The 14,939-nt window shown below is 43.9% G+C and overlaps 1 long non-coding RNA gene across 1 annotated transcript in view; it reads right to left on the bottom strand.

Moving 5' to 3' along the window:
- The window catches only part of LOC122461891, a 91,345-nt gene extending 80,872 nt beyond the window's left edge, over positions 1 to 10,473 (bottom strand). The window contains exons 1-2 of the long non-coding RNA XR_006284136.1: positions 10,332 to 10,473; positions 9,936 to 10,243 (exon numbers count right to left, since the gene is read on the bottom strand). This is a non-coding gene — a long non-coding RNA (uncharacterized LOC122461891). The remainder of the gene's footprint in view (positions 1 to 9,935; positions 10,244 to 10,331) is intronic.
- Between the last annotated feature and the right edge of the window lie 4,466 nt (positions 10,474 to 14,939).

The following is a 14,939-nucleotide window of genomic DNA, read 5'->3' as shown; positions in this document are numbered from 1 at the left end:
CTTAATTCAAATCCATGGCAAAGCACACTAGATGCATGCAGTGATGAGCTGCCAAAATCTTAGCAACCTGTTCCCTCCTCACCGCACAAGGGGGTCGTGGCCCGCCCCCACCCTCTGGGACTCCTGCCCCATCAACCCCCCCTCCCCCCCCCGTTCCTTGACCGTGCCCCACCCCCAGAACCCCTGCCCCATCCACCCCCTCCCCTGTCTGCCCCCAGAACTGGGCAGGAGGGTCTCGTGGGCCACCATAGTGGGTGCCCACCCCTAAGAACCAGAGGAATCTGCCAGGGAGCGAGGGACCTGCCTGGCGGTGCTTACCTGGGGCGGCTCCCAGGAAGCATCTGGCAAGTCCCTCTGGCTCCTAGGTGCAGGGTAGCGTAGCTAGGGGGGAGCAGGGGGAGCGGTCGCTCCCGTCACCAATCACATCAAAGGTGGTACCTAGGCATCGACTCCGTGGGTTCTCCAGGCCTGGAGCCCCCAAGGGGAGAATTTGGTGGGTGCAGAGCACACACCAGCATCGCCCTGCCCTGCCCTGCGCCCGGCCCCAGCTCACTTCTGCTCCATCTCCTCCTCTGAACGCACCACCCCGCTCTGCTTCTCTGACCCCCGGCTTCCCACGAGTCAGCTGTTCACGCGGGAAGCCTCGGAGGGCGGAAAAGCAAGTGGCGGCTTCACATTCAGGCCCAGGGAGGCGGAGGCGGAGCGGAGGGGAGCTGGGGTGGGGGGGCCACGAGGAGGGCCTCCTGCACTGCAGCAGGTAACCTGGGGCACAGGGGAACTGCTCCCCACCCCAGCTCACCTCCACCTCCCTGGGCCTGAGTGCGAAGCCACCACTGGCTTCTCAGCCCTCCCAGGCTTCCCGTGCAAACAGCTGATTCGCAGGAAGCTGGGGGGCTGGCGCGGAGAAGCAGGATGGGGCAGCGTGTTCAGGAGAGGAGGCGGAGCGGAGATGAGGTGAGCTGGGGCCGGGCAGGGAGCTGCTGGTGGGTGTTCTGCGCCCCATGGGTGCTCCAGCCCTGGAGCACCCACGGAGTCAGCGCCTAAGATGCCACTTTTGACCGGTTGTTAAATTTAGAAGCCCTTTTAGAACCGGTTGTCCTGCAGGTTCTAAAAGGGCTTCTAAATTTAACACCAGTTCCAGCGAACTGGCTCCAGATCCTCACTGAATGCATGTGATGGTGTGTTTACTTTGAACACAGCTGGATCACAGTAGCAGAGATGCAAATGTCTTCCTAAATTTATTACAGCGCTTTAAATTCTGCTATATAATCAGACTCACTCTAAGAGACGTATGTCAGAATAAAACTCTTCCATGTACAAAGACTTAAGGACTTTAACTGAAGAACTGCAGATTCTGTAACCTTCAATTCCCCATTCACAAAAATGTCCTTCTCTCACCTTATATTATCCTGGTTGTGCCTTCTGTTTTACTTTCTTTAGCAAGAATACCATCCTTTTCCTAAGTTAAGGTGACCACTCTGCTCTAGATGAGGTCCATCAACCATCACATCATCACCCACAAACCAATGGTTTGTTCCCAGTCAAACTCAGATTTTTTGATGAATCCCATTCAATAGTTATAAACAGCTGATGTTTGGCTAACTTGCTGGTAATCACTTGTCATTACTCATTACCTTTTCTGAATATTAATCATATTGCCTACTCTCTAGTCCTTAAAATTCTGATCCGTGACAGAACTAAAAAAAGCCATTTGTATCCTTTAAAATTCATACATTGGCATTGTCTGGATCTTTGGGCCAGATCCTCAGCTGGCTTACATCACTGTAGCTCCACTGAAGTCAAAAGAGCTACACTATTTTCACCAGCTGAGAATCTTCCCTGAAAGTTCATCTGCACACTGTTATGCAGGCAAATCTCCCTTGATGCCACTGCCAGGGGAAGCACTTAAATTCACTGGGAGTTATGCCTGAATAGGCCTGCAAGATCAGGCTCCTAAAGAGTATTTAATCACACCTTATTCCATTGTTATATGCACTTTATACTGACATTCTCTCTCATGCCAGACTAGAAGTTATTATGCTTGTCTCCAACCTCTTCCCTTCTCAATGGGCCAGATCACCTCTTATGTAGGCAGGCCTCCCAATCAAGTCAATGGAAGTTCTGTCTATACAAGGAGCATGAAGCAGAGCCCTGTTAAGGCAGAAGCAATATATTCAACACAAGCAGCATTTCTTTACAGCATATTTCTAGTTCCTTTCTATCAGCATGGGGAGGAGGTGACAAGCCCTCTGTGGAGAAAGAAGTGGTTTGGGACTATTTAGAAAAGCTGGATGAGCACAAGTCCATGGGGCCGGATGCGCTGCATCCAAGAGTGCTAAAGGAGTTGGCGGATGTGATTGCAGAGCCATTGGCCATTATCTTTGAAAACTCATGGCGATCAGGGGAGGTCCCGGACAACTGGAAAAAGGCTAATGTAGTGCCTATCTTTAAAAAAGAGAAGGAGGAGGATCCTGGGAACTATAGGCCCGTCAGCCTCACCTCAGTCCCTGGAAAAATTATGGAGCAGGTCCTCAAGGAATCAATTCTGAAGCACTTAGAGGAGAGGAAAGTGATCAGGAATAGTCAGCATGGATTCACCAAGGGCAAGTCATGCCTGTCTAATCCAATTGCCTTCTATGATGAGATAACTGGCTCTGTGGATGAGGGGAAAAGCAGCGGACGTGTTGTTCCTTGACTTTGGCAAAGCTTTTGACACAGTCTCCCACGGTATTCTTGCCAGTAAGTTAAAGAAGTATGGGCTGGATGAATGGACTATAAGGTGGATAGAAAGCTGGCTAGATTGTCGGACTCAACGGGTAGTGATCAATGGCTCCATGTCTAGTTGGCAGCTGGTATCAAGCTGAGTGCCCCAAGGGTCGGTCCTTGGGCTGGTTTTGTTCAATATCTTCATTAATGATCTGGAGGATGGTGTGGATTGCACCCTCAGCAAGTTTGCAGATGACACTAAACTGGGAGAAGAGGTAGATACACTGGAGGGTAGGGATAGGATACAGAGGGCCCTAGACAAATTGGAGGACTGGGCCAAAAGAAATCTGATGAGGTTCAACAAGGACAAGTGCAGAGTCCTGCACTTAGGACGGAAGAATCCCAAGCACCGCTACAGACTAGGGACCGAATGGCTCGGCAGCAGTTCTGCAGAAAAGGACCTAGGGGTTACAGTGGACGAGAAGCTGGATATGAGTCAACAGTTGCCAAGAAGGCCAATGGCATTTTGGGATGTATAAGTAGGGGCATAGCAAGCAGATCGAGGGACGTGATCGTTCCCCTCTATTCGACAATGGTGAGGCCTCATCTGGAGCGCTGTGTCCAGTTTTGGGCCCCACACTACAAGAAGGATGTGGAAAAATTGGAAAGAGTCCAGCGGAGGGCAACAAAAATGATTAGGGGACTGGAACACATGACTTATGAGGAGAGGCTGAGGGAACTGGGATTGTTTAGTCTACGGAAGAGAAGAATGAGGGGGGATTTGATAGCTGCTTTCAACTACCTGAAAGGGGGTTCCAAAGAAGATGGATCTAGACTGTTCTCGGTGGTAGCGGATGACAGAACAAGGAGTAATGGTCTCAAGTTGCAGTGGGGGAGGTTTAGGTTGGATATTAGGAAAAACTTTTTCACTAGGAGGGTGGTGAAGCACTGGAAAGCGTTACCTAGGGAGGTGGTAGAATCGACTTCCTTAGAAGTTTTTAATGACAGGCTTGACAAAGCCCTGGCTGGGATGATTTAGTTGGGGATTGGTCCTACTTTGAGCAGGGGGTTGGACTAGATGACCTCCTGAGGTCCCTTCCAACCCTGATATTCTAGGATACATTACAGAAGACTTGTTCTCTACTTGCATCTCCTGTCATTCATTGACCATTGTAATAGGTTGTACAATAGCATATTATGTACACTCTGCCCACTCCGTATTTTCTGGCTGTGTATTGTAATTAAATGTAAATTACCTTTCTATTTATTTATCTTACTATTTATACATCTCTCAAACCTAATCAAATGGGTTAAATATTTAAAAGCATTCTGCTTACTAACTATGCTTTTGATCCCTACTTTTACTCAATTTCCATTAGCTTTGCCTGTTTTGACTCAACGAGAAGGAATTTCACTTGTAGATTCATGTTACGTCTACACTACGAGAACTATGCCAGCATAATTCCATAACATAGACACAGCCTATGCCAAAAGAAGGGTTAGGAAATGAAAGCATTCTTCCTTCAACCTGGCTGTGTCTATACTGAGAATTAGGTCAGCATAGCAATCTTGCTCAGGGAGGTGGATTTTTCAAACTCCAGAGCAACATAACCATGTCGACATAAATGTAAGCCAAAAATAGCTTCAGGCTGTTCAACAAATGGAGGGTTTGGGTTTTTTAGAGGGTGGGGGGTTAAAAACAATCATGATTCACCTCTATAAAATATTTTTAAGGTTGTTTATTCCAATCAACAACTGCGTAATTAAAATCCTACGTAAACTATTTTCTGTTCTCCTACGAGTTTCCCTTACCTGTGAAAAATCCTAATCTAGTTGCTATCACTGCCACAGCGATGTATAGGATCCAAAAGTCCACGGATTACTTTCATTGTCCTTAAATTTCATCCAAATTGACTCTGCTGGGTCAACCAAAAGAGGTTGAGCATTTCACTCTGCTCACACAGGACCATTCATCAATATCCCTTCTGCCCTGCATACTTTGCCTGTCCCTTTAGAAAAAAGCTCCACCCTGATGCTTATAATCTGAGGGCCCTATTCTGAGTGCCACTGTGCTGAGGAGCATAACAAAAGCTGTGGCCAGAGGGGAGAGTGAAAGTGCTTTGCCCGGATTGTGGACTCCCCAAAAGTCACAGAGGACCCTCTACAAATCCCCTGTGATTGAAGCCACAGAGCTGTGTTCTGGGTCCATAGAAGGAGGAGACAGAGAACATGGTCCACAATTACTCACAATTGTACCTGAACAGCCCAGCCCCTCATCCTGCACAAATTACTCCAGCTCCTAGTGAAAGAAAGTTTTTATAAATTGATCATTTGCTTCTATTATGCCTCATTTCTTGGAGCATTTTAACACAAGACCGGAAGCTGTACTTGGAGATGTGTGACTGGAGCTAGTATTACAGAGCTACGGACACCATGGCGAGAGTTAGTGATTGTTCACTGCAAATCTTGTCAACACTATACCAAGGATCTGCAGAACGTACAAAGTAAAGCAAAGCATGTGCTTATGGCAAGGATGAACAACCTCACTGGTGGCATTAGGTGCACTACAGTTCTTGCCAAACAGCTACCACGTGGGGATCAAGGATTCATCACATGCTGCCCTTTCATATTAGCATCATGGTGGGACTAACACCTTTGAAAGCTCTGACTGAACGCAGTTTAACAAATACTTATCAGCAAATACAGATGGCCACCAATGTTGAAAACCAACACTTTCTTTCTCAAAGGTCCTCTACCACTAACTTCAGCTAGCCAAGAAAACTACGTATAACAAACTTTTTTTAAGTGGTCCTCTTAGTGATCCTCCACAGTAAGATCCTCTGATGACCATCTGAGAGCAGCTCTCTCTCTCTAGCTAAAAATCTCAGGGCCATCCTCCAAGAAAACTTCAATAGGTAGAGAATCCTAGCACGTAATTCACAGAAAGAAAAAGCACAAAGTGATTGCTGGTGAAGAAGGAGTTAATATAGCTGTATCCATTCCGGTTGTGACCAGAGACTGGGGGGATCCAAGAAACATAACTGGTGCCATGACTGATTCTAGAGGCAGGTGAGCAGGGCAGTCACCCTGGGCAGCTTCTTCCATGGGGGTGCTGTACCACTGTGCCACTCAGCTGGTTTGTTTATTTGGGGGAGGAGAGGTGAACATTTTCTGCCCTGCTCAGCAAAACAGCTAGGGCCACTCCTGCTTGGTGTTACTTTGAATTAAAATAATGATGAGTGGCTGACAGGGAAAGTTTCTCATAACCAATTCAACATATGCCCCTAGAAACTGAGAGGCAAGGTGGGTGAGGTAATCTCTTTTATTGGACCAGCAATTGTTGGTGAGAGAGACAAGTTTTCCAGCTTCTGAAGAAGAGCTATGTGGTAAGCTAGAAAGCTTGTCTCTCTCTCTCTCACCAACAGAAGTTGGTCCAATAAAAGAGATTACCTCACCCACCTTGTCTCTCTAACATCGTGGGACCCACACAGCTATAACTACACTGCATACAGTTATTATGCTTGTCATTTCCAATAGGACTGTGTTCATCTTTCCCTGGAGCCTCAGTTGAAAAAGTATCAGTTACAGCAGTGGCCTTTATAATGTGGATACTTAGCCTCTAGCTACTGCACTAAGAACACCACACTCATTTGGCATAGGCCACTATATAGCCACCAGATGGTCATGTCTTTTGATCAACAAATCTGGACCATATCCAGATCAATGACAGAAGTGAAAGATTTCCCTCTCCCCAATCCTATCTACCAATCACCAATACCATGGAAGTCATCTGATAATGCAGGTTATATTTGCACCTTCTGAAAACAGACCAGTCTAGTCCAACTCACAATTCATTTGAAAAATGAGCTGGTTTCATCCACTCATATTTCTCCTCTGATTTTATCTAAACCGTTTGTAGCATTAAAAATTGTAGAAGCTATACAGATTAAGCTATTTTTTATCTATTACCTATCCAGCACCAACAAAACTATTTGGCAGCTATAAACCTGTGACACAAATGCCCATGAAAATATTAACTTTAAACAGCAAGATCTACACATCAAGTCAAACTATAGTATTTGTTCCAACTCGCAAGCTGGAGTGGGCATTTGCATGCACTTTTATGTCATTCCAGTTGACGTGGCATTAGAGATAAATACTTTTTTCTAAGATTCTGTTTTACTAACACTTACTCGCCTTTACAGCACAGATACCAAAAACTGTCCTGGGATCAACCAAGAGCTGTGCACTTACCAAGAGTGACTGGAGTCCATTTGGCAAGAAAGCAAGCTAATATGTATCTCAATAGCAGTCTAAGAGAGGCTTAACCATACGCTAATAATTCACAGAGTCATCTGACAATTGTGGGCACATTAAAAATGGCTTTGATATTAGCACTCTGTCTCCAAATATGCTTAGAGAACTGACTGAGACTCAATATATTAAGGCAAGTCAAGAAAATCATGGAAGTTGCAATATGCATTTGTGTTGTCTAACAAGGTTCATGGTGGTGGTAAAAAAAAAAAAAAAAAAAAAAACCAACAAGCCAACTCTGTATGTTTCTGTTTCACTGTGATTTTAAGTCAGGTAACAACTAGAACTAAATAATTAGTACTCAGATTGGAGAGAGAGAGAGAGGTAGGAGCACTCTTCCCAACTCTACCCACAAAATAAGTTTTGCCTGTGTGTGCGCTGTCAAAATGTAATGCTGCTTACAGTAAACTGTCTAACTCTTTAAGCTCCTTGAACCTAGCTGTCCCTCAGTGGGACTTAAATAAGCCCCTGGTTTCTTAATTTGGGGAAAAAATAAGTGGAGGTATTTCCCAAATGCCATCCAGTCTTAACAGCAAAATGAGATGCCCCTGGCAGTAAGTGGTATAGATGTGTCCTCTTCCCTCTTTTTTATTTTTACATGAAGAATTAAATAGTTAAAGCTGACATTACATCAACATCTGTTGGCACCTCACCAAGATGACTGGGGCAATTCACACCTGTCAGAGCTATCGTTCCGCTCCCCAAACTCAGGTAGATCTCTGCATCCACTACACTTAAGTTCACATTCACAAGATGTTATTCACAACCATTAACACCTTTGCCCCCATGAAATCGGAGAACCAGATGCCAAGCTGAGGATGGGGCAGTATGCTATACTGCCATGGACCAGTTGAATCTGAGCCCTGACACTAGTTTAATATTGATTTTATTGTTTTGGTTTACTCTGATTGTGATCTGCTGGTTTTAAAATAAAGCATGAGGTCCCATAAATCATTCTGGCATCAGAGCCTATTCACATCAAACTTTACTCCAAGCTTGTACTTGGCACAGGCAGTTTGCTGGCCCTGCAGAAGTCCGGTACTTTTGCAGCCCTCAACAAAATTATCTGCATCAAGAAAGGGACTGCTTCCCAGGTCCAGTTTCACTGAGCAAAATGACTTTTTATTTATAGGCTGAGTTCTATCTTTCAAGAAATCTTGGACAATATGGATTTCCACTAGAAATGCATCAGGATACATTCAAATGCCCAAACTGTTTTTGAAAAATAACTTGTCAGACTGTGTTCTTTTTTTTTTTTTTTGCCTCAAGAAATTGAAAACATTTTGTCTGCTTTTATTTATGTCCATTTGCAATTCATATCCTGCTTTTTTTAAATTCAAAGACTGGAAGAAATTCTCTTTGGATACCAACTAAACAATCTGACATTAAATTTCATGAGTCAGCAGCATACCCAGAGGTGCATGAAAGTTTGGGAGTTAGATTACCAACAGCTCTTTTCTTTAATACTGATAATAGCAAAATATATCGGGACTATTAATACACGTGGACGGCTCATTTCAGGAAATATTTTACTCCACATCTTCCCACCCAATCTTCTATAACACAGACTCTATTGCTAAAGTCATGCAACATCCACTCAACAAATGAGCACACATTGTAATAGCATAGCTGTACGTTTTAAATTTCTTCCATTCTCCTTATACAAAAATAAAGTGTTTTATTCTGCTTTACCCCCATTCAATTTGAACTTTAATGACATGGGAACATGATCAAATGCAATAAAAGCACTGGTGTCATAATCATAAAATGGTTCTTCCCAGATGAACCCTTCACTAATGAATTAATTACATCCTATTTAATGAATTAATTAAAAGTACTTGATCTAATGTAGTAGAGATCATATTAATATGCTAGAAGAACTGCTCTAAATTGAGCTTGAATATTAAGGACCTTGCAGACAAAAACCAACTCAGTTTGACTAAAGCAAATGTGGAGGGAACAGGATGAGTTTTGGAGTCTGTTGAAGTGTGCCGATGATGCATATAGAATACTTATAATTTCCCCTGCTTAAGTTTACAAGCCAAGACAAACAAACAGTTATTTGTAACAACCCTCCAATCATCGGAACAGCGGTGAGCAGCAAGCCCCCTAAATAGGTCATAGCACGGACCTTTACTCTAGAAGACATAAGAGGAATGACGCAGCTATTTATTTTTCCAGGGAAATGAATGGTTTCTTAGATCTGTCAACTTAAAGAGCAAGGTTCGTTTTTTCAAGTTTGTTCTATAGTTATAAATTTATTAAAGAATAAAATATTGCAAAAGCGTCTAGCAGATGATCTACACTTTGGCCTTTGCCTGATGCAGCAAGACAAAGTAGGAAAGTGTTGCTTCACTGTTCAAGTGCAAAAAAAGGGGGGTGGGGGTTGGGAGGGGATTGTTTTGTTTACAGCTGGTAGTAGTTATGTTGTAGTAACGTACAGGTTTAGCACTTAACAAGTAAAGTTTTAAAAGCATATGAAACTTAGTTGTCCTGATTTTAGATTTTGCTATCAGCCCAGGATTGCTGGGGATTATGAACATTTCAAACCATCCTGGATTTAATTTCAAACCAGCCTAGGCCAAGTTATAGCTGTATGTGGAAACCAGGCAAAACTCTGAGGTTATCTCTGAGTTTGACCCTCACATTCAGTTCCTTTGCAAAATATTCACACTAGAAAATGTTTACTATTGGGATACACTGAGGAACTGCCATTCAGAGCAGGGAAAGCCAGTAAAGGAGTTAATCTAGAAGAGTATCCTAATTGTAACAAAAATTCTTCCCTAAGAAAGTCTATCAGGAATGCCCTGAATACAGACAGGATCAAGAACTAGCTTCAGGATGCACACTACAACCTATTCCTCCTTTCTCCTGCCCACTTATGTAATATAAAAGAAAACTGGATACTCTCTTACCTTTAAGAAGCATTCAGGCTGGGTGTTCTCTTATCCTAGAGTGTCCCCCTACATAGAGAATCACTTTCTAGACCATGGGGCACAGGAGATGCCAGCAATGAATGCATGCTTGCAGATAGCAGACACAATCTTGAATCTTATAAGCCACCCTGCAGGTGGAGTTGATATAACTTCACACAGCACCATCCGTGGCCACTCAGATAATTGGGAACTTGCAGATACCTGCTTATGCTTTTTCCATTTTTTTATTTGTCTTCGTCCCTTGTTTATTGGGGCAGGGAATAGCTGTAGGTTCCCTTTGCTTTCTCCTAGGGAAAGGAAATCAAGGGGAAAACTACTTTAATGATTAAAACAGAGAGAGAAACACACTATGGTGGGAGGAAAAGGGAAACTTACGAAGAGCATGGAAAATGGGTTAATCAAACTCAAAAGGAGGTGCAGCCAGGGGCCATGCCAGGCACCAACTAAGGCTGCTCAGGTTAGGACTTAAGAAGGCTCCAGTTCTCGCAGTCCTGCCACCTCCAAGAGTTTAAAACTCACCAATCAGACCCCAAAATAATTATGATTGGTCCAAAAATCATTGTGGTTTTTGGTCTCCCCTGCCCACTTCAATATGTGTGGGGCAGTTACTGTACTGCCATCTCTCCCCCATGCATAGCGTAAGGTGATTTTGACTGGCTGCCTGATGGGGCGGAGCTTCTAGCTTCTCCCCAAACCTAATTAATCCTGGGCAGCCTCATCCCCACATCTGCCCAACCCCCATACCACCTCTGTCCTCCTGAGCCCCACATCTGACTATCCCTGAGAACAGCAATTAATTATGCACCCAAACCTAGCACCCACATCAACTTTGCCTCTGCACTTTAATGCACCTTCTCTGCTGCAACGCCAGGGGTTCACCCTTTTTCCTTCCCAAGCTTGGTGTTGCAGGGATGGAGGAGGGGAGCAAAACATAGAGTAACCCATTTTTCACAGAGAGGAAGGACGGAAGGAGCAGAGATACTCCCTGAGGTGCTGGCTCTTTCTGTTCCCTCCTCTTGTGAGAATGGTGTGACGGCTGCTACCCCATTCCTGAGGGGAAGGGGCAGAGCTCATCCTGCCTCCTGCAGCAACTCTGAGTGTCTAGTCTTCCCTGGGGGGAGGTGGCTAATCAGTGGGGGTTTCCTCTGGGCCAGGCAGGAAATAGCATGAATGCTGGAGCTTCTCATGTACTCATGACAGTGGCTCCAAGTGCAAAAATTTCATGATGGAAACACAAGACTGACTGTAATCTTCATAAGGTGTAACCGCTTACACTTGAACGTGTGGATAGTAGGGACATTAAATAAAACTTCCCGGTTATGTAATACAAAAGAACATTCTGACTGATTTCCATCTTTCTTCCCTACATGCTATTAGCCTCCTACCTACAGTTCCCATGCTATGGCTGTTATGCAACATCACTACTAGCCTACCAGACTTCAACATTAAATGAACAATGTCTTAGCAAGGCTGTCACCAGTCAACTCACATAGTGGAATTGCCTATTATCCAACATGGTAGACTTTGTCAGGGTTTTTCACCTGTGTAACTATAGCACATTATGATGTTCCATTAGCAGTTGTGGGTTGTTTGGAGAGTGGTTTGTTAACGCCTGGAGGTTGATAGGAAAGGTCTGTTCTGACCTCTGTTTGCTCCCTAGAGGGGCAGAGTGATTTGAAGTGTGTACCAGTGGTACAAGTAATGGCCAGATGGGTTGGTATCAACACCATTTATGCTATGTCCTGATGGATAGGTAGCAGGCTGTTTATCCGAGAGGGACACATAACTACCCTAATATCCTGACAATACAGCATTCACTATTCAGAATGCCACCACTCCCACCGTAATGGATTAATGAGAAACCTGGTACCAATTCGAACTTGGCAAGTGAGCTAAGCATGTGCCATACTAATCATTCCTGGAGCACTGCCCCTAAGGGCTTTAACATTTGAAACAATTTGGAAAGATTGATGGTTATCCAGGAAGATCAGATTCTGAAAAGATTCAGTCACAAAAACACAATGTTCTATAACTACTGAATCAATAAGACACATTGGTGAAAAGTAAATTCAAGACTCATCCCAAATGCAGAATAGGGACTAGATGTGATCTGTTGCAAAGCCAAGGTAACAAGCATGCTTTCCAGGTGCTTTTTCTACATTGCAGTATGTGGCTGGAAATCCCTTTTAGGGTTCCCATTTTTCTTCTGGAGTTATTCAGCAGTGGTATTGACCAGTAGAATCATGGGTAGACTTAAAATCCAGGCACTGGACATTATGAGATGTACTGTAAACATTGCCTTCAGTGAATTACTTATATTTTCTATCACACCATGCGTGCTTTCTGCTTCAGCTTGCACTGCAGCTAACATACCAGAATTAAAAAACCACAGCTAAACAGAATGTCTGTTTTTAATTGTGTATTGAATGCACAGCTTGGTGCCTTGCTAAATAAAAAAGCAGATACATCTAGATTAAATAACTGTATCCTATATTTTATTTATCAGTATCAGTTCTTAGAGAAGAAGGGCTTGGAATCTAAAATGAGGAGTTGGCAGAATCTCTGAGATCAAATCAGGACAAACATAAAGGAAAGGCCCGCTGTGAAAAATACTGTCATTTCCTCTCATATTTGTTACTCAGTGTTAGCTAAGAGCTTAAGAGTTACAATATGGGACCCAACATGTACTGTGGTTGTTTGATACTGACCTACCTGAACTGATAGGAATATCATTCTGCTCCTGTTACTTCTGCATTTGGCTAGCAACCATTTTACCATAACACCAAATTTGAGTCTCTTATATAATGTGAAATCTGCTCATAGAGACACTGAAATCACATTACCTACATCTTTATTTAAATTATGTATTAAGTTGCTCTCTGCTTAAAATTAAAAAGAAATTACTGCTGTCACTGTGGTTTCTCATCAAGCACATACGGTTCAGTGTTTTTCTGAAGATCAACTGCCCCACCAGAGCACCCCAACCAATCGAAACATGCAACAATTGTACGAATTTTATCATTTAGAATTCATTACGTAAGTCCAAATAAGGCATCCTGCGCTGTTAAGAAGTGGGACAATTGAATAAGATGATAGATGTAGAGACTCTGACAAGTGCACTAGGATGTCCTTGCTGCAAAAGGAGACTCCTGTTCTGTCTGGAAAGTTGTTTTCATCCTTCCAGCCAATTAATAAACCTCCTTTGAACACAAAATTCAGCATAGTAAATGCTAGCTTAACTACATCACCTTTTATATTGAGTTTAAAAAAAAATCATACACATGAAGGATTATTTATTGCTACTTTTGAATTATATCAATTGCATTCCTGATCGCTTTCAAATTTCAGAGTCACTGATGCATTAGAACAGGGGTGGCCAACCTGTGCGGCATGCGACTCCAGGGCTGGAGCTATAGATGCTAACTTTCCAGCGTGCCAGGTAGTGCTCAACCACCTACTCTGCCCCAGGCCCTGTCTCCACTCCACCCCTTCCCCCGAGCCTGCCATGCCCTCGCTCTTCCCCCCTCCCCACCGGAGCCTCCTGCGCACTGCGTAACAGCTGATCACGGCAGGCAGAAGGCGTGGGGAGGGAGCAGGAGGCACTGATTGGTGGGGCTGCCAGCGGGCAGAAGGCGCTGCAGGTTGGAGTTGGGGAAGCTGATGGGGGGCTGCTGACGCATTACTGTGGCTCTTTGGCAACGTACGTTGGTAAATTCTGGCTCCTTCTCAGCCTCAGGTTGGCCGCCCCTGCATTCGAACGTGTGCAGTGCAGCAGGAAACAGTTTTTACACTAGGAGGAAATGTCACTAGTATGATAGGATTCTTTGAATATGAACAACCTTCAGATTCAGTTCATTAGTGAAAACCAAATATTGATTGTCACATGGTGGCCCAAAAGTCATTCAAGATTTCTTGTAAGATTAATGTCAGATTCATTGAAGGCTAAAAAAAAAAAAAAAAAAAGTTTGAGACTATTCATGGCAAGCAGGCATACCCAGACAGATTATCTGTTAGGACTGACTGCATTTCTAGAAATGCAAATAAATCATAGTGCAGTTCTGTCACTTGTCTTGCCCATATGAACTCCGGCACATTAAATGCAGACCATGGTCCCAATCTTACAAGCTGTCTGTCTAGGTGCTTATATGTCCCTCATCATTAAGCAACATCTGAACATCTCACAATCACTGGATTTTATTATCACAACAGCCCTGCAAGGAAGGAAAGTATCAGCCTCATTTTTCAGAGGCAGAGGGTACATTACGTGACATGCCCAGGGTCACAGAGGAAGGTTGGGGCTAAGCCAGGAATTGAAGTTAAGTCTACCTAGTGCCAGTCCAATTCTCTATCCCCTGGACCATCCTTCCTACCTCTTCCTACTCCCTGCCTCCACACAGACCCCCACTGACTTCACTGTGCATTTTACTACTGATTTTAACCATCCTGAATCCGATCTTTAAACCTGATGTCATCCCTGCATTATCACAGTGGTTAACAGTGGACCAGGCCTCCAGTCATGAACTCTATGTCTAGAATGAGCCTCTGTTCTGAGATGATTTTTATAATCTTGGACCCAATCCTGCACTCCTTACGCACCCAGAACTCCCACTGTGGTAAACAGGAGTTTTGGCTGAACAGGGAATTCAGACCCATAGTGCACTAACTCCAGCAGACCTGAAGTTCAGGTTTATTTTAAAAATATATGCAAATGCTTGGATACATTCAAACTGCCCTTATTTACACATATTTTATAAAACTGAATCTTTAATCTTTCAAGTTTGTCATCATATTACCATTTGACAGTAACATTATGAACGTCAGTAATTTGATGCCAAAATATCCGATGTGAAAGCGTGGGCCACCTTGCTAGGTGAATGTTCTCCAACCTCACCCCCCCCCCCCCCCCCCCCCCCCCCACACACACCAAAAAAAAATGGAACTATGAGTTGGGAAAACTGGAAAATGATCTCCTCCTCCCCCAAG

This window comes from Chelonia mydas, chromosome 10, assembly GCF_015237465.2.
Source record: "Chelonia mydas isolate rCheMyd1 chromosome 10, rCheMyd1.pri.v2, whole genome shotgun sequence".
Lineage (NCBI taxonomy): Eukaryota > Metazoa > Chordata > Testudines > Cheloniidae > Chelonia > Chelonia mydas.
The sequence above is the reverse complement of the archived record's forward strand: the minus strand, read 5'-3'. Positions and strand labels throughout refer to the sequence as shown.